This window comes from Copadichromis virginalis, linkage group LG5 (assembly GCF_057382275.1).
Source record: "Copadichromis virginalis isolate Kocher_CV1m ecotype Utaka linkage group LG5, C_Virginalis_male_GT1.1, whole genome shotgun sequence".
Taxonomy (NCBI): domain Eukaryota; kingdom Metazoa; phylum Chordata; class Actinopteri; order Cichliformes; family Cichlidae; genus Copadichromis; species Copadichromis virginalis.
Genome location: NC_140622.1, coordinates 9,316,109 through 9,334,814, shown reverse-complemented (window position 1 = coordinate 9,334,814; position 18,706 = coordinate 9,316,109). Strand labels below are relative to the sequence as shown.

The 18,706-nt window shown below is 43.5% G+C and overlaps 1 protein-coding gene across 9 annotated transcripts in view; it reads left to right on the top strand.

Moving 5' to 3' along the window:
• The first annotated feature begins 422 nt into the window (after positions 1 to 422).
• chl1b (cell adhesion molecule L1-like b) overlaps positions 423 to 18,706 on the top strand; it is a 78,436-nt gene continuing 60,152 nt past the window's right edge. For 3 of the 9 annotated variants that reach the window (XM_085455766.1, XM_085455762.1, XM_085455764.1), the window contains exon 1: positions 536 to 879. The gene's annotated coding sequence lies outside the window, so the exon portion shown is untranslated. Of the gene's footprint in view, positions 880 to 18,706 lie in introns of all 9 variants that reach the window. The other 6 variants (XM_085455768.1, XM_085455769.1, XM_085455763.1 and 3 more) reach the window with 4 other exon arrangements.

The window sequence follows — 18,706 nt, the reverse complement described above, 5'->3', positions numbered from 1 at the left end:
AACTCAGTTTGATGGTATTTTTTTCCAGGGAAAAAAAATCTATATTTTAATTGTAATTACTATTATTTTCAGTATTTGATATCATAAAAATTATAATGTTATTAAAATGCGATGTACTTTTTTCAAATAAATTAAAATAAAAACAATTCAAATTATTGCAATTTTGTAAATCTCGTGTGTTTAGACCATTCAGGCTCAGCAAGACAAACAGAATTCCTGTGAAATTACAAAAGTACATTTTCAAATAAATAACACCTGCAAGGAACTCCATAAACAGGACAGGCACAAACAGGGATTTACATCCAATGAATGACAATTTAAATGTTTCCCTCTCATTCATATTTGAACAGCATCCCCACCAGAAGAGTTCAGTGTCCCTCTCTCCTCCTCCTCCTCCTTCTCCCATTATAAAACCTGCTCACTCCGAGTCTTGGGAATAATGTCTGTCACCGTTTGGGGGGCTGGGGAGAGCTTTAACCCGGTCACAACGTGGGGAAGTTGCGCACGGGTTCTTCTGCGTTGCCATGGGTTTTTTGTGAAACCTATTGACTACGATAGGGTCCCTTCTTTTCTTTGAGTCTGTCATTGTGGAGGTGGAGGAGAAGGAGGAGGAAACCGCTATTACTTTTTTACCCTTTTTACAGAGGCGCAGAGAGGAGGAGGAGGAAGAAGAGGAGAGGGGAGCAATAGTAGCATCCAAAGGAGGAGGACGAGGAAGAGGAGAAGAGGAGGAGGAGGGGTGGTACTCCGCTACACACCAACTGCGAGGCACGGCGGCAGCGTTACGTTGACAGTTAACACTCCCTCTGCCTTCTTCCTCCAGCGGTGGACACAATTCAACTTTGTGAACGGCTGTCTGGACATGAGTAGCACCTGAAGGTGAGTTCTTTTTAAAAAAAATTCTTCTTTTTTCACTTTGCTTCGAAAAGCAAATCGCGTTGTTCCCCTCCTTTGACTTTTTAGTTGTGACACTTGTTAGAAATGTTTGCTAGCTTGCGCACGCGGAGCTCCCCGGTTGTTATAGTGATATACAGCAGATACCTGCACGGGCTCTATATGGCAGGTGCTTGGAAATGCCAGTTTAAAGAAGAAGAAGAAGTAGAGGAAGGAAATAAAGAAAGAAGGCAAATGTAGGAAAAGATGGATTTGGGATGGAATTGGGAAGTGTTGTCACGACTGCTTTGGGAGAATGTTTCATGAGTGGAATAATAACTACAGGTGCAGTTTAGAGTAATAGAAATGGTGTTGCTAGCTACCTTTGCTTCAGCCCCTTTTTAAATCACGTCCGTTGTATGCCGAGAGAGAGAGTTACTGCTTGTGAATTAATGCCTTTCTTATTTGTATGACAGCCTGAGGTAAAAAAAATAAAAATTCACTGGAGATCACACACACACACACACACACACACACACACACACACACACACACACACACACACACCATCCTTCTTATTTACCACTACACTGGCCATAACACAGGGCTGATCTGAGCCTGCATATCACTGGCTTGCATGCTGAGTGCTGAACTGCAGAAGGGAATCACACCTTGTCACCCAGCATGGTGAATCTCATTCTTAGAGGGCAAAAAAGTGCTTTTGCATGTGATATGAGAGTCATTTGCCTGGTATGTGGAGTAGGAATAAAGGTGCATGTGCTCTGAAGTGTAGACTTGAATGCAGAGGACCTGTACAGAAGGTTAACTGGTGTCACATTGGACATTCAAACTCTGTAAAAGGCTGTAGAAAACGAAATAAAATAAAACACCCTAGGTTTCTCTAATCTCGTTCTGCTCTTACGGGAAGTGGCTCCTCATTACGTGCGTTAGATATGTGATGCGTGATTGGCATAACTGATTAGACTTTAATCTGTGTGATTAAAATCACATTACAGTCACATTTTAAACCAAGGGCAGTCGTTGCTTGTGTGCCTCATTGTGTTTGCTGCACGTATGAACCGACTGTGTCTCACGTGGCGGGTATGAGGATTCCCTTAGTGTGAATATTTACGAGGTATGCAAATGTACTAAACTCCTGTGTGGAAGTGCAGCGATTTCAAATGTAGTGTTGTTTTCTGGGTCCCCCCCACCCTTGTAGATGATGCCTTTGAGGGAATCCCAGGAAACAGAACTGTTCCGTAGCTTACCCATAATTTGATATTTTTAATTCCTTTTGATCGTTGTCTTGTATTGTTCGCAGAACAGTCATCATCATCATCATCATCGTTTATTTGTATAGCACTTTAAGAACACACCAGGCAGACCAAAGTGCTGAACAACACAGATCAAAACAACAACCAAATTAAAAATACCATAAAATCATTACAAACAATAAAATAAATAAGAAGGTGTCAGTTTCCTACAGAGTTAAAAGCCAGGGAATAAAAATAGGTTTTCAATCTGGACTTAAAGACCTGCACTGATGACGCTTGTCTAATTTGGAGGGTCGATGCAACCCATATTGTCTGCACATTTGTAATGAAAAAAGGAAAAAAACAACAACCATGCACACTAAACACTGCCACTTTTGTTTGTTTTCGGGGTGCTGCTACTTCTTATCCTGGTCCCGTTGCTTAGTGTTCAACGCAAAGACCTTGTGAAGGTCAAACTGCCATTAGTGAGTTTAATCAAATCCAGCTGCAGATCCTATTCATGCTGCCCACCCCCCTTCATCCCAGCACATAGCTTCTCCGGTGTTCTCACACATCAGGTAAGTTGTCTAAATTTCATTTCTAGGCCAAAGACAAGAGGCTCTAATGGCACTTGTCATCACACGTGGTTTCCCCCCTCAGCTTCTCTGTATTCAGGGCAGTGGTGCTTTGTGTCCAGAAGTAGGTCGAATGCTTCTCACCAAACAATTTGAACGATCGCCAGTAATTGGACAAGCAAAGTGTCGACCATCTCCCAGCCGGTCCATGTCAGCCAGCGCCCCCCACCAGCCCCTGCCATCCTGTCTCCGCACCACTTAATATTCAGCTCCAACCTGGCACATTTCATGGAGCTTTTTCATCCTTTTAATCATTTTGATTGCTAAATGTAGCAAACAGAACATCCTTTGTGGCCGCAGACGGGCTCATTCTTAAAACGGCCTTGCAAGCTCAGCTGACTGAGTGTTTACAATGCAGTTTCCGCAAAACTGTTTAAATAAAACTTCCACCTGCACATCAGTGCTTGGTATTGCACAGGAACACCTGAGCTTCCAACTTTGTTGTGTTTGTCATCGGATTTTGCTCAAACTGGCAGTGCCATTAAAGGCAGGAAGTGCATTGAAAACATGAAAGACAAGAGACAAGCTATGATTTTTGTCTTTACCTGTTCATACAGGTGTGTGTTTGCCTTGGAGCTGAAATGTTTGCACTGATGGCATGTGTGTGTCTGTGTGTATGCATGTTGTATCGTCCTGTGTACAGCGGGAGGGAAATGAGGGGGCTGAGAGTTAAAAGGGGAAAGAAACTGAGAGTCCTTTCTTTTGTACCCAGGCCGTATTCACCTGGCCTTTATAGAGCAGACTGAAACAAGCCGAGATGCTGTGTGTGACTGAGGCGAATCAGCCTTTATTTCAAATATTTGATCCAAAAAGAGTTTTGACTCTGACACATTCTTTCACATAATCTTTGCTTTTTAAGCACTCTGAAGTGTTTACCTGTGTCTCATCCATGCAGTCTGCAGTAGATGCATTTCACCAGCATCAGAGCTGTAATTTTGGGCTGTAATTCAGTCCTGTCGGATGGAATCTGGAGTATCAGATGGCTGTAAGAGATTAGTGAAAGCAGCCTGACAGCAGCGAGCAGGAGTGAATAGCTGTATCAGACTAATTGTCCATTTTAGCTGCCCTTTTATCACCCTATCTAGAATGTGTTGCTAGTCGAGATGCAAAACAAAAAAAGTGCCTGTTGGAACAAGTACGATGCAAAGGGAAAACCCAAAGTCTGATAACAACAAGCATTACAATGATATACCTGGCGGCGTTAAGATGTTCAAATATGTTTTCCCGGAAGAGGCTGGCAGACGTGTAGAGAAGGTGTGGAGCCTAGCAAGTACCCAGGCCCTAATTGAGGTTCAGCTCAGGCTCCACCACTACAAGCAATTACACTGACGACTTGTGCTCCCTGTGCTTCAGGCAGAGTTGAGAGTGCTGCAGCATAGCCGTACCTGAGCCCTGCTCTTTCATGTTTGTCACCGATGACAGCCAGAAAGGCACATTCCAGCCAGTAAGTTCTGGAAATGTGTCTGGTTACATGAAATATTCATTTCCTTTTCCTGCTCTCCAGCAATGTGCGTATTTATTTACCAGATTTTCTTTTTTATGATTCCCACGATTGGCTCAGAGAGGAGATGTAGGGGGGAGGAGGGCTTGAATTCTTATTATTTTTCCCCCTCCATGCAGCCTCCGATGGGGGATGAAGGTGAAAAGATAAGAGGTGCTGATCATCAGAATCAAGGTTTATTTCTTATTTAACAGGCCACTGCATCATCAGGACCAGTGGGCGAACATGATCAATGCCTTCTCGCACTGCACGGACAATTAATCAGGAAACACTGAAGGACAAACCCGTAGAGAGGTCAATGTTATCTTGAATGTTCAGTTCTACTTTTTTCTTTTTTGTGTGCAAAAGAAGTGAATAAGAGGGCGGGAGCAGGCGATGTGCTTCAGGCTCATCCCTGTCTGGAGGTTCAGTTTGGCCCGTCATTGCTCCTTTTTCCTGTGCTGCCGAGGCTGTTTTCTCACAAATGGAACATTTTACCCAGACATTGTTATTTGCTGCCAGCCCCAGAGCTTGCAGTGCTTTCATATCTTTCATAGTGTTTTCTGTTTACATGCCATAATTCAGAAAAAATGTCCCATCATTGTTATGTACAAGCGTTTACACGCATCTTTCATTTGTATTGTTATTATCCTCACCTCCAGGCTGTTTGTCAGTGTGCTTTTCATGGGAATTTCTTTTCCTTCTCTGCTGGAATCAGAGCAAAGACAGCGTCATGTAGTGTTCTTCTGTGTCGTCTGGCTTCACAATTGTAATTTTTATGTTGAATTAATCAACTTAGATTAGGCTCACATGAAAACCATGGCCAGTAATGAGAACCAGTAAAGAGGATGTTTTACGAGAGGAATTCTAATCCTAATGTGCATTGCTGTCAGCTCTAAACTAATTTTTCCAATCTCATTGTCCTGTTTTTTTTTTGCATGCCTGCTCAGAATTTTAGTGTCGCCTCTGGATCATGGGGTACATATCCATGCAAATTCAATGTTTATGTTAAAAACCTTGGCGAAAAGGGCAACACAACCATAAGATTCTCCAAGGAACAACGAACATGACAGATATGCCTCAAATAGCAAGAAGTTATTGCCCTTAAGTCAGTGAGAGTCAGGGATGATTTCCATTTCAATTGCAGTCTCAATTTGGGATAAGTCATGCATACAGAGGTAAGACGAACAAAGAGCTTAGGAATAAAAGTGACAAATGAAGAGAATGGAACAGAAGAGCCTGGTATCATTGGCTTTGTGTCCCATGAAGGGTATTGTGTGGATAAGGTTACAAGGGGACCCTTGGGACATGAAAGTGAAGGGCACCAACGATGAGGAAGGACACGTTTGACAAGCAGGGGACACAGAGGGCATACTGGGCTCAATATGAAACACACCTCAGACTATGATTCTGTGACTCGTGTCAGTAAATTTGTTGGGGTTATCTCTCAAAATTGCTTGTGTTGTCTAAAGAAAAGTCCCCAGAACTTTATTCGGTTTATAGTCATATAAAACAAAGCAGCAGATCCTCACGTTTTGATACGCTGACAGTAAAAATCCATAATAAATCTATGATGAAGGATTATGAAAACAAAAACCCTACAGTATTATATGAATCATGCAATCCGATTGTTCAGTCTGACGTCACTAGTCGTGTCTGGGCCTAAACTCCGCTGCAGGTCCATATATCAAACGATCACTATGGCATTACTGAGAGTTGAAAAACTGTCTAAAGTCTTTCATCTTTAATAAAATGATCAGCGTTCTGCTCTACCAGGTGTAACAATTGAGTTTAACATCCAGGCATCCATGAAAACGGAATTTATGACATTTAACGGAGTTAGAAGTTAGCAGGAAGTTAGCTCGCTAGCTTCTATCTAAATACAATATAGCATGTCCTGACTGCGGGGTTTTGGAAACAAATTAAAACGTACAGCTCTGCTATCACTTCCAGCATAAATGAAGACAGAAAACTAAACAGCAGTGACGTTTGTAGGGTTACTGAAGTTTGGCTAGCTGGTGTATAATGATGTGCTACGTGACCGCTAGCGACACAGCTATGTTAGCATAATATAAACAAGCTAACTTTTTTTCCACTCGATAAAAGTTAACGTGAGTGTTCTCGGTGGTCAGGAACAAATGTAATTGCATGGCAGGATGCTGTAAAAGGACCAAACTTCAGCCAGGAGAACAACTGAGATAATCCATCCACAATACGAGGTTAGTCATTCATATACTGCTGCATGGGCTGGGCTGTAGCTACATCCTAAGGTTTTAAAAACTGAGCTTAAATAAATGATTAGCGGTAATAAAAGCCGAGGGAGGTCAACAGGGATCACTGACTGTTTTAGGAGCTTTTTGAGATCAAATAGAAGAAAATACATAATATTAAACATGTTAACAACACAAAAGCCATATTAAACGCAGACTACTTTAGACCTGGAAGTAGGATTCGTCACGTCATCACTGAACAACCGGATTAAGACGAATATTACTTTCATATTTTTCTCCATCACAATACTGAAGCATCCTCCCCATGTAATCCTTCGATAACACTTATGTTCTATTTAGTGAGATTTCGATTTTTTCTACTTCCTTTGTGTTGTATCCAATGTTTTGTCTACTGTTGCAGCTTTTCTCTATTCGCCTGTGTTTTCTTCAGTACATTTGACCTTTCAAGGTCACCATATGCTAATACATCTGGGGTTAGGGTAGGTTGAGGATTTGGCTAATGCCCACACATTTTCACCTATTTGGAAAACATTTTAGAGAAAAATATGAATGGCAATCAAAGTCATTCAGCACAGCCTAGTTTGCTTTGTTAAATTAAGCCGTATCTTTAAACAAATAGAGGGTCAGTTTCTTTTGCTGTGCCCCAAATTCTGTCTGCATATTCAGGAAAAATCCAATATTTCATGTAGTACTGTAGAAATTGTAAAGGAGGTCTCTTTAAAAGTATGTGTTTGTTTGACAGGGTGTACTGTGAGGGCAGCAGTGCTGTATTTCCAGATGCTTCCCCTGGGACCTCATTACATTGTGTGGGGCTCTGTTGGGTACTGTAAGTGGACTGTTGGGAGTCCCAAGCCGGTGCAGCCCCATGTATGATGATTTGGTGTGAACATACAATACAGTGTCTGCTCTGCATATTAAGAGCCTATTTACTGGCCCATTGGGGCCTGGAGTCAAGCACAGTAGCATCATCCAAATGGAAGATTAGAGGGCAGATCAGGCACGATTAGAATCGTGGAATAAAGAGGCAGGGCTGCGTGGTCAATTTTCTAAGTGGGCTAACACACGAGCAAAGACTTTAATCCTTTTCTGTTTTCTGTTGCACCATTTAATTTGGTCTATTTTTCCAAATTGCCATTTGGGTCGGTTCAAAGGTGGGGAATGTCCCAGCTGTTTCATACTGACATGGATACAATATTTCATATATATTTTCACATTTTAAAAATCTGATGAGGCATATGCTGTGGTGGTTCTTTTTGTGTTGACTTCTTAATACTAATTCATGTTTTCTGCAGTTTTTGAAGGTTGTGATATTTCTAAAAGTCTTTGCAGTTGCCCTTCAGGGTGTTACACAGAGAGCCAAAACTCAGCATGTCTATTTCTTAATGCACTCTCCCCACAGATAGAGCAAATGATGAGTGAAAGAATCTTGCCAAGCTGGTACGGGTCCAAATTAATTCATCAGCTTGGGGGAGCTCCGAACTCCATTTTTACAAGTGTGACCCACAGACCTCAAGCTACGAACTGCAGACCTCCTTGACCTCATTATTTTTAAAGCTCCAGATTGTTGAGGGTAGAAACCAAATGTGCTTCTTACAGAGCACATTTTTATGGCCGCGTATTGGATTGCAAACGATCTCACTTTATAACGTTTTCTGTAGCTTACAGTGGAGTTCTAACGAGTATCAAGGGGAGGTTTTTTGCTGATAAAGTAAGACCAGTCACTGGGACTCATTCTGTTTAGGTGTAGCTATTAGAATGTTTAGACATAAAGAAAATAGCTTGGTGCTAAATTACTAAACATTTTAGTCACAAATTGACTCATTTGGAGACATAAGAGGGCAGTGGTAGGGGTAAGTACAGTTTAATTGCATTAGCTAATCAGTGTTATGCAGACTTTCCTAAACACAGCTACAAGAGTGTAGCGCTCATTATGAAATGCCAACCAGATTAGCAGCCACTATAATTGGAAGTGTTTTCTTTTTAGAAAATGGTATGCAAACACTTTAATGTTGAAGTTGGGATCTCTTTGTAGACAGTAGAGGTGGTAGATAAGACTATTGGGTAACTTTAGGATCAGAGTGAATTTTTAGGGAATGTTGGACATTGTTTATTTGAACCTTTATTTCTTATTTGTGCCATAGTTGAAAATATTCACAAATATTACATTTTCCACAGTTAGTTGTATCCAAAACGCTCCATACAAGGCTTTCAGATCTTTTTCTTCAAATAGCATCCATGGTTCATAGAAATGCAGCTGCAGGATCTATCCTTTGTGCACTGGCTGTTGTTCGAACTGCACTTTTTCAAACACAGAAAGGCAAACATAAAATATTGGTATGGAACTTTTACATGAAAAGCAAAATGCACAACAGAAGAAGGAAAATTCGAATTACATCCTTCTGTCACAGAGGAAATACATGATTAACAGCCACATGGTAATTCACAGTGATGAACTGCAGATGTATTTGAAAAGGAAGCAGATGTTTGCCTCAGATTAATGCTGATGTTGAGAGGAACAAATACTTTACAGATAAAAACATTGCCCTGCAGTTAGAGCTGGGCGATATGAGATTTTTTCATATCACGATATGTTTTTTTCATTTCAGGCGATAACGATATCTATCACGATATAAGCCAAATAACTATATTTGTAAGATTTAAATGTGCCGTTGCTCACAAGTAAAATGTGAAATAGTCAGCAGCTTGTTTTTATTTAAATATTTATTTCCCATAATAAGTTCAACAGGGTAGATGTACTTAAGGAACATGAGACTTTTTCAGATAAATAAAGGCAAATATTGCAAACTACACAAAAGGCAGCCGCTAAAGCGTTTAAGTTTCAAAATAGAACAAACGAAACAGACTAAATTGTCAATTCCACTTAGAAACAAAATATTAATTCTAAAAATAAATCTTAGTTTGTTTTACAGAAGAACAGACAAAACTGACTAACTTTTGTCAATATCAAATAAACTGAGAACTAAAAGGAAATTCTCAATCTCTCCTTGTTGTATAGCTGAGCTTTTCAAACAGTTTTAACAGTTACTTTAGTCTGACAAAAGCCGAATGACGAATTAGCGCTTCCAGTCAGAGACTGAGGCTACGTCCACACGTACACGGGTATTTTTGAAAACGGAGATTTTCCGTTTTAAAAAATAATCCCGTCTACACATAAAGGCAGAAATGAAGGAAAACGCTGCTATGAACATGCCAAAGCAGCAGGTAGCGCTAGATTCCTAACCGTGCAGAAATGTTGGCCAATCAGAAGTCTAGAAGCCTCGGTGGGAAAAAGTAAACAAAGCTGGGGCATAGAAGCAGAACCGAGTCGTATGTGTGGACGGACAGTAACTGTGTGTATATGTAAGCATTTAAACACTGCAGAGAGTAGAATTAACAGTAACACTATTGTAGAAATTCATTTCACCGAAACAATAACGTGGCGCACAGTGTGACGCATGCACCAGTTTATTGTATTTCCAGACTTGCTTTCGGCACAATTTACAGTGCACGCTACTCTGTTTTTTGTCAGACTTGAAATAGCCGAAATACCTTCACACTACGGAACTTCTATGGCTCTTCCGTTCGACAATCTCTCCGGCATTGGAACCATCATCTGTTTTCTCTTCGGTCACGCTCGGTTGATTTTTCTAGTCGGCGCACTCATTTCCTCCATTACGCGCTGGCTGCTTCCCAAACAAACACACGTGCGGCTTGGCACTTGTGCTGTACGTAACAAGTCACGCGACGTGACGCTGCGGCTGTGATTGGTTCGGCTCTGCGCTACTTAATTTGGATTGGCTGACCTTTTTTTTTTTTTTTTTTTTTTTTAAGAGGACAAGAGCGGCGAGGTCTATCGCGATAGCTTAATTTCTCTATCGAGTAAAAGTTATATCGCGATACATATCGTTATCGTTCTATCGCCCAGCTCTACCTGCAGTCTAGTAATTAGCTCTTATTGCTTGCCTGCCTACATTCATCAGTGCAGAATCCCTTATCTAGGGTTGCACTTGTATCACTCTACCTACCAAATAGTTATAGGTAGACTTTAATCCTAACCTTGATTAGAAGAGATTGAAAAGAGGTGACAAAAATGTCAGTGCAACACTAGCAATCTGGGCAAAATCTGCTTAGTTTTTATTGCCTTCTGTCAGGTTTTTCAGCTCTATCAAAATTCTGTGTATAAGCAAACCGCATGTCTTTTCACTGTGAGTGCTTTGCCAATTTGAAATGGCTTAAAGGCTTGAAAGATTGGCTTAGAGAAACAAAAACAGATCAATAGAGGTGATCCTCGAGAAACCTTGCTTTGATATCCTTGGCTTCAGCCTGGAAATGCTCCCATCAGTCTTCATGCGACATGCAACACAGGTTTTTCTTTTTTTGTCTTTCCTCCGGCTTTCAGCTGACCCTTTTGCTTTGTAGCCGCAGGCAGCATGTCAGCTTTGCCGGTGAGAACATCTGGGTGGTCTTCAGTTGTAAGATTCACCACCACCACCACCACCACAACTCCTTAAGGCACACTACTGCTGGCACTTTGTTGTCTTAAACATTAACATTTGCATTTAAATTGACTTCATGCCGCCGTGATTTATTTCCTTGAGAGAGTGACAGAGTTTTGTCGACGGCTTTGCCTCTAATTCTCTCGCATCTGCCAAAAGCATGATAACTGAGGTGGGATTATTATTGAAAGGAATTGCGGTCATAACTTTGTTTCGTAGTGTAGCATAGCCACACACCAGCCACAGACCACTTGCATCTCACAAATTCTTTTAAAACTGCAGATTAAATTCTAGCCAGCCATGCTTGACGGTTTTTCTCATGAATTAATTGTAGTGAAGAAAAAAACATTTCTTCACATTGCTGTGAAAATTGAACTTGGAACGTTCCTATGAATTTGTTAGATCTCTAAAAGTAATGTAAAACTCTGTTGGATAGAGCTTTGCAACTATACAGGTCTTGCTTGGCTCAACTTAGCAGAATGACAGGATGTTCGTGCCGATATTTTGCATGCGTGTCTGTGCTAAAATGTTTTTTTATCCCCTGTTATTACCGCTGTCACTAAAGGGGAATAACACCTGTTTAGCACGTCCCGCCTTAAAAAAACATTTTATGACTCTCAAGCTCTTTCAAAGCATGTTGTCACCTCTATGATTCATCCACCTTGTAAAAATACTCCAACAAGAAATTGCCAGCTCTGCAGGGGTCATGATAATTCACAGGCCCACGTTGCTCACAGAGTGACAGCTTGACACAAGAAAGCGAGTATAATTGACACTATTGGCCTTGAGGTCTGTCAGTTTTTTGACAGTTGATGAGTCCACATGCGTCTTTCCTTCCACTATCCAGAGCAAATTAATAGCTCCTGTTCTTAAACCATTTTACACCTCAGTAATCCCTTTCTAAAAGCTGCTTTGCCCAGCTGAGCCACAGTTTGTGCCCCGTGTCACGGATTTGCGATTATCCTTTTCCAAAGTGTGAATCATAGGTGCAAACACACCCTGGTGAAAGAGGATCCACGAGTCAGATTCTCCCAAGGTGCGTGTTCATGTCTTCTTGTTGAACCAGTGCTATATAAGGCCCCTGGGTTCTCCTGCGTGGTGTTACTCACCTGCCGTTGGAACATTTGGATCATGTCCCTGGGCAATGAGCAGCCCTCAGTCTCCCATTTGCAGCCAAACCAAAGTTACAGATGGCTGCGCTGCTTCCTGTGGTTCGCCAGTGGCTGAGGTGTGGAGAATTTGAAGGTTGCAGTCAGGTCTTTCTCTGCTGTTCAAATGTCATTACTGACACACTGAGGTCTCTTTAAAACTTGAGCCGCTCTTTTCCTCCACCACCTGCAGTGAGATGGGGTTTTAGCAGGGGTCCAAAGTGTGCCAGAAGCACTGCTATTAACCCTGTGTATTGTGTCTTTCTATGAAGGGCAGTCTACTGGCAGACTCTTCCCCTCATCATAATAGAACAGACTTCACTCCTTCTGGTGAGGATGGACATAGTTTGCTGGCTTTCAAAGAACCTTCAGGCAGATTTTCGAACAGTGGACGCTCTTTTCTTCCCATTTGCACAATATTTGTTTTTGGACAATGTTTAGGCTGACGCTGCTCGTCCTTGAGATTGGTTCAGCTATCTCCATCATGAAGTAAACAAGCTCTCTCCCCTCATTCACTAGACAACCAGACTGTAAAGAGCTATTCAAGAAAAGAGAGAAAAAAAAACAATGAGTCTTCCCCAGTGTGTGTGGGAGTGTGTCTTAACATCACAAAGAAAGAGTGAGTCTCTAACTTCAGAGGCGTGTTAACATAAAAGCGAAGAGAAGAGGATTTTTTAGTAATCACAGTGGTGCTGTTTTGTTCCTAGAGATGTGAAGTAGCAGTATGGTGAATCTGATGATGATATCAACACGTTTTGAGGAATTCACCATTATTCAAACCTATTTTTTTCCTTATTTTCTCTTAGATATAAAATGGTACAGTGGTGGATGTTTAAAGCTCGGGCTTCAGACTGATGTAAAAGTTTGGTTTCAGACAGCTTTTATACTCTCTCTGGCTCTGTGTGGCTGTCTCAGGCACATAGCTCTGATCACAGGAACCCCACCCACCTTTTGTTCATATCTTTTGTTTCCGGGGGGCAGCCAGTCAGAAGAGGCCCAAAGGCAGTGGGGTAATTTACCAAAATTGCATGCTTCACACAGTGTATGAACTGAGATTCGGTGTGAAGTAAACAAGCATTATTTTGAAGTGTGACTCATGCAAAGCTACTCTTGTCCAAAAATAAAATATTGAATTTGAAGTGAACATAAAAAGTCCCCTTTAAAAATGTTACAAATGTATCTTCTTCTTCACTTGTGCTTAATTACTTATTACAATATTTGTCTGCACATTGTACACACTTAATGTTGCTGGCATTGGAGGTAATTTAAATTCTCAATGTGGTACTGTAACACAGATGGCAGAACAGCTGCGATTGAATGAATTAGTTAAAAAAAGTAGATAAAATAATTGCCCGGGCCTGGACTGCATCATTTTGTGACTGCATGCTTAGTAGCCCAGAGAGGAAAAACTCTGAATATGTGGTGTGAGTAATGGATATGCATCTAGTGTGTGGTGATTCATATTATATGTAGGTGGAAGAGCATACATTACTGGAAGTGTGACTGTTGCCAGTAATATCGTGTCTTTCTGCCGTCTTGTTTTTCCTTTTTTCTTGTAAATTGTTAAATGGTGTCCAGTCCAGCTGTAGGTGGGGGGGATTCCATTACTGTGCTCTGACCCCACACTGGCTTTGAAAGAAAGCCGAGAGGGGAGGGGGGTTGTTTGTGGTGAAAATGGTTCAAAATGCTTTTCCCCTGCACAGTAGTTGATTTATAAGACTGCATGTCTCCCGTTTCCTGCTGCTTTGTTAAAGCAGAACGTCGGACTATTAAACTGATGGTCTAACATTGCTTTGTCACTGTCAATATTAAGGATGAGGGCTGGGGTTGGTCATGGAGACCCTTCTTTGGGTTTCTTTTTTATTTTTTTATTTTATTTTTATTGGCATATTGAGTAACTGATATTCTAATATTGTGTGACCTTGTAAATATAGTATTTCGTTTTCTATTAATTGATTTTATTTTTCACTTTTCTTCCTTTTTTTTTTTTTTTTTTTTTTTTTTTTTTTTTTTTTGGCCTGTCCCGTTTGGCTCTTTTGCCATCAGAATTGTTGTCTAAAGGCAAAGAAAGATGCCCAACGGATTTACTTTACCAAACTGACCATCCCAGCCTTGCCGTAATGGTCCATTTGATTCACCTTTTATTGTTTATTTTATTTTCACTTACTGAATACGGGACAGACTTGACTGGGGGAAAGAAGGGGAGAAAGAAAGAGGGAAAGAGAAACAGCTGAGAAGAAGGACGGGGGAGAAGGGCAAAAGACAAAAACCAACAGAACGGGCAGAGAAAAAAAAATGCATATATCAATCACCTGGATCACCTGCTGAGAAAGAAAAAAGAAAGCAAGCAGAAGAGAACAAGAGTAATAGAATAAACAACATCACAATGATATATGGGAATATGACAGTAAATACTAAATGTTAAACATTATTGTGCAGCACATAAGATCAACAGAACACAGTGTGCTTTGAGGTAGGAGCCAAAAAGGGTGTAGTTTGTGGGTGTGATCACCCGTGTGTACACCTGTGAGCATGGACGCGCTTGTTTTTTGTTTTTTAAAAGGTTCCTTCATGTAATAATCTGCTAGAGGGTGTGGGGGGGCCACAGCCCCGTCCTCCAGGGCGTGAAGCAGGTGTGGAGGAGATCAAAACTCCAGACATCCAGAGGCCCCCAGAACACAAGAGACCAAGGAAGACCAACAGAGGGGCAGCTGCGCCACTGTCCCGGAAAGAGCTGAGGAGAGTCCCAGATGAGGGCTCACTCAGCAGCCGCGGAGCAGAAGCCAGGGGGAGTTGCAGTGACGCGCCCGTGAGCTCCGCCGGCAGTCAGCTGCGCCTGAGTGACCGAGCCCCAGGCCGAGAGGCCGGGGGCACCCCACCTCCGAAGTGGCCCGAGCGAGCCCCAGGCTCCAGGCCCCGATAAGCGGCCGCCAAGGAGTGAGCCGGTGTGTACCTGGACGCCCATCCCCGGACACAAAGAACCACCAACGCACCGATGTCTGAGGGGGTCCGCCACTGGCAGGGGAAGTGGTGGTAGGGGGAGATAGGCCTCCAAACCTTGGAGGGCCTGAGATGTCCCCAGAGAGGTGGCGCCTGACACCCAACCTGACATATAGACACAGACATACAGGCACACACAGATACAAACATCCATTCCCACCCTCATGCTCTCATATGCACTTACTCCACACTCAACCAACGTGGAGACAGACATAAAGAGACGTTGTACACACGATCACACTCCCCAAGCGTACTCTACAAACCGGGTCTAGGTGCCCCCGCCCCTGGAGGGGGGAACTGCACCCAGACCCAGGTGGTGTTTCCCTTTTCCCTGCGGTGGGGGGAGGCAGACCGCCCCGACTCCGCAGCAGCAGGAAGGCTCCACACTCCAGACCGCAGTCGGACGGCCAACTCCTCCTCCTAGTCCTAGCCCCCCTGCTCCAGCAGGTCGCAGAGAATGGGGGTGAGAGAAGACACCAAACCTCCCTCCACCCACTCATTGTAATGTTGATGCATGTGTGTTCTAAGGTGCATTTAAAACCCAGGAGGGCTTGGAGCTACCTGCCAGAGAGCAGCAGGTAAGCGCATGGTCCCTCCTGCTAGCCCTCAATGTCTACGTGTATTTAAAATTGAGAGGTGGGCAACGATGCCAGGGGTGGGGTGTACACCCTGATGGTACTTTGGACTCCGTGTATCGTGCCCACCCCCAAGATCCTATATGTATGTGTAATGAGAGTGTGAGTAATGTGAATGTCTAAGTTGTGGGATAAAATTGAGGCAGAGGCAGCCAGAAGGGGACAGAGGGGGACAGGGGGGGGTAGCCTCCTCTGCACCCTGGTGACATACCCTTACTCCAAGGCCCTGCATGTGTGGGTGGTTGTGGTGGAGCGGGAAGAGGGAGGCAGCTGGAGATGGGGAAGGAAAGGAAGGGAGGGGCAAGTGACCCCTCCCTGGGGCCAGCTCCCCCGCTGACCCCAGTAGGCACCCCCATACTCCGCGACCCGCCAGGGAAAGGGGGCCCAGGCCCATCCAGACCGGGCCCAGTGCAGCAGCGCCGCCCGGCCCCACAGAGCCCGGGACAGTCCACCCAACCCCACCACAGAGAAAACTGCACCCACCCCACCATCCACTCATCTTCCAGACTACATAAGACAATAAACACCCAGGCTGTATCTCCCCCTCCTGCAGAGGGAGCTCCTGAGGAGAGGAAAGCTCCTGCAAGATGTGACAATCTCCCCCACCAGTTGAAGAGCCCCCCAGGTGGCTCGACGCACCGGCGGCACCCTGCTCCAGGGCCGGGCCCCCATGCACCCACCCGCCCACAACCCCGGCAACACACCAACCAGGACCCAAGCCCCCGAGGCCCGGTCCGGGTCCCAGCCCAGAGACGGAGCGCCCCCAGAACCTCACGCCCATCCCGGACCCACCCAGGGGCAGCCAGGCTACCAGGTCAGTAACCCACGTCCGTCAGCACAGACCCTCCCCTAGCCCCGCTGCACGCAGCCGCGAGGAAACAGTCACCTGAGAGCCAACAGAGCCCCTAACCGGACATGACCGCTACCCCGGGTTGAGCCCCCCAAGGAAGATGCCTCCGGGGAACCCCCCGACGCCCTAAGCCTGTCCCTACCCCCACACCAATCACAACAGTGAAGGCGGGACCAAACTATGACCCCCCACCCCCACTAGGTGATGGAGCTGATCAAAGGAGCCCAGAGCAATTGATCTGATGTGGTGGCAGAGGCTGTGTCAAGACTAATGTAATCTAATAGATAATTTCTATATTGGTTAGAATTAAGATTATTTTTATTTTTCCAGTTCATGAGGACTGTTTTCTTGGCTATGCATAGGGCAGTGAAAACCATATGGGCGATATTCTTTTCTGAAGTGACATTATCTAAGCTGCCCAACAAACACACTAAGGGGGAAGTTGGAATGTTACATTTCAGACACTTCGATAAGTCTTCACATATCTCGCGCCAAAACTTCTGAACTGGTGGACAGAACCAAAGAGCGTGGATATAATTGTCCGGTGAATTGGTTTGGCAGTGTGAGCAGTTGTTGTTTCTTCATTTCTACATGTGTGTTTACCTTTATAAAAGGAGCTCTTTGCATTTGAATGAAGAGAAAGATGAACAATAAAAATGGTTTGATCAAAGGTGTATGTACTTAGGCGGACCAAAAAGGTTTTGTCCTGAGCCATGTCCTGTCTTGATCCACCTACTACATACACAAGAGCACGTTGGGGGTATTCCTTTCCATTCTGATCAGAGGTAGGAGCTCTGGTGCCCAGAATGCAGAGCACAGCAAGTCCACAGCCATCATCATTAGAGCTACACTGCTGCGGACACTAATGGCTGTCTCCATTCTGCTGCCTCTGCACATTCACGGGGCTCTTCTGAGACTTGAGGGTGTGAACACATGAATTATTTTCCCAGGGAGGAATTCACCATTCCTGTTCCCACTTTAAAGTCTAAGATGTAGAAACCTTAATATAGCCAAGAGCCACCATGAGTGCATTAGTGGTGACGTCCTCTTTCTGCCACCCTTGAATCATCAAAGGGGGCTAATTGGGGAGTTTGTCCTCATTTATATTCATCCAAAGGCTGGAAAAGATGGTGCTGTTTACTTGTTTCAATATTGAGAAGAGGCGGAGCGGAGAGGAGGGACAAACAGTGTTGGCAGTGTTAAACTGGGGGATGGGGCTGGTAAAACTGATGTGCTGTGAATTTCTTGTCCCTGGACTCGTGATTGAGGTTTAAGATTTAAATGAACAAAATCTGCATCTTTAAATGGAAAGTGAAGGTGGAATGAAGATTTATTACCTTTATTTCTCAAGAAAGCGTTAAATGCAATATTTGAGAATCAATACAGGGTCATGACAAGGCACATTCATCAGTTTTGTTTATTTCTTCAGTCAAAAGCTTCACGTGGGTATCTTTTTCCAATTACATGCAAAGGCGGGCGGAGGCAGCCGAACCCCCTCTTTCTGCTGCGACCGTATAGATCGCGACCGTATAGATTTTCAGCCATCTGAATGGACTCTTTAGTGCCTGCGGTCATTGTGTTGAGCCAGTTTCCTGATTTTTGGCACAATTGTTCCCTCCTCCTGATCGACACTTTATAAATCAATAGGCTTTCATAGTAATTTACCTTTGTGAGGCCCTGAGAGCTTGTGGTAAATTCACTGTAAACCATAGAATTGGTGCAGTTCTCTGATGTCCTCACCACTTAAAGCTTTGTGAATCAATGGGTGTGTTTAGTTAGAGACTTACATACTTATTTGTTTTCTCTTCAGCTAAATAAACTGCAGATTGATGGTGTGGGATTGATCACTATTCCCCTGCAAATAGTTCATGATTTATGCTTTGAACTCTAAATCCAATGTGATTCTGGAAAATAGGGCATTACTGATTCTGATTAGCTCATTGGCTACACTCTGTCCCTACCTGATGGTAATCAATACTCATAGTGTGGGAGATCAATTCCCTTATATGGTGCACAGGCTGGGGACCCCATTGCTGCTATGGAACCCATCCACAAACCACTGAGGCCAATTTTAATAATGATTTTCAGGATAAAACTATATCAGC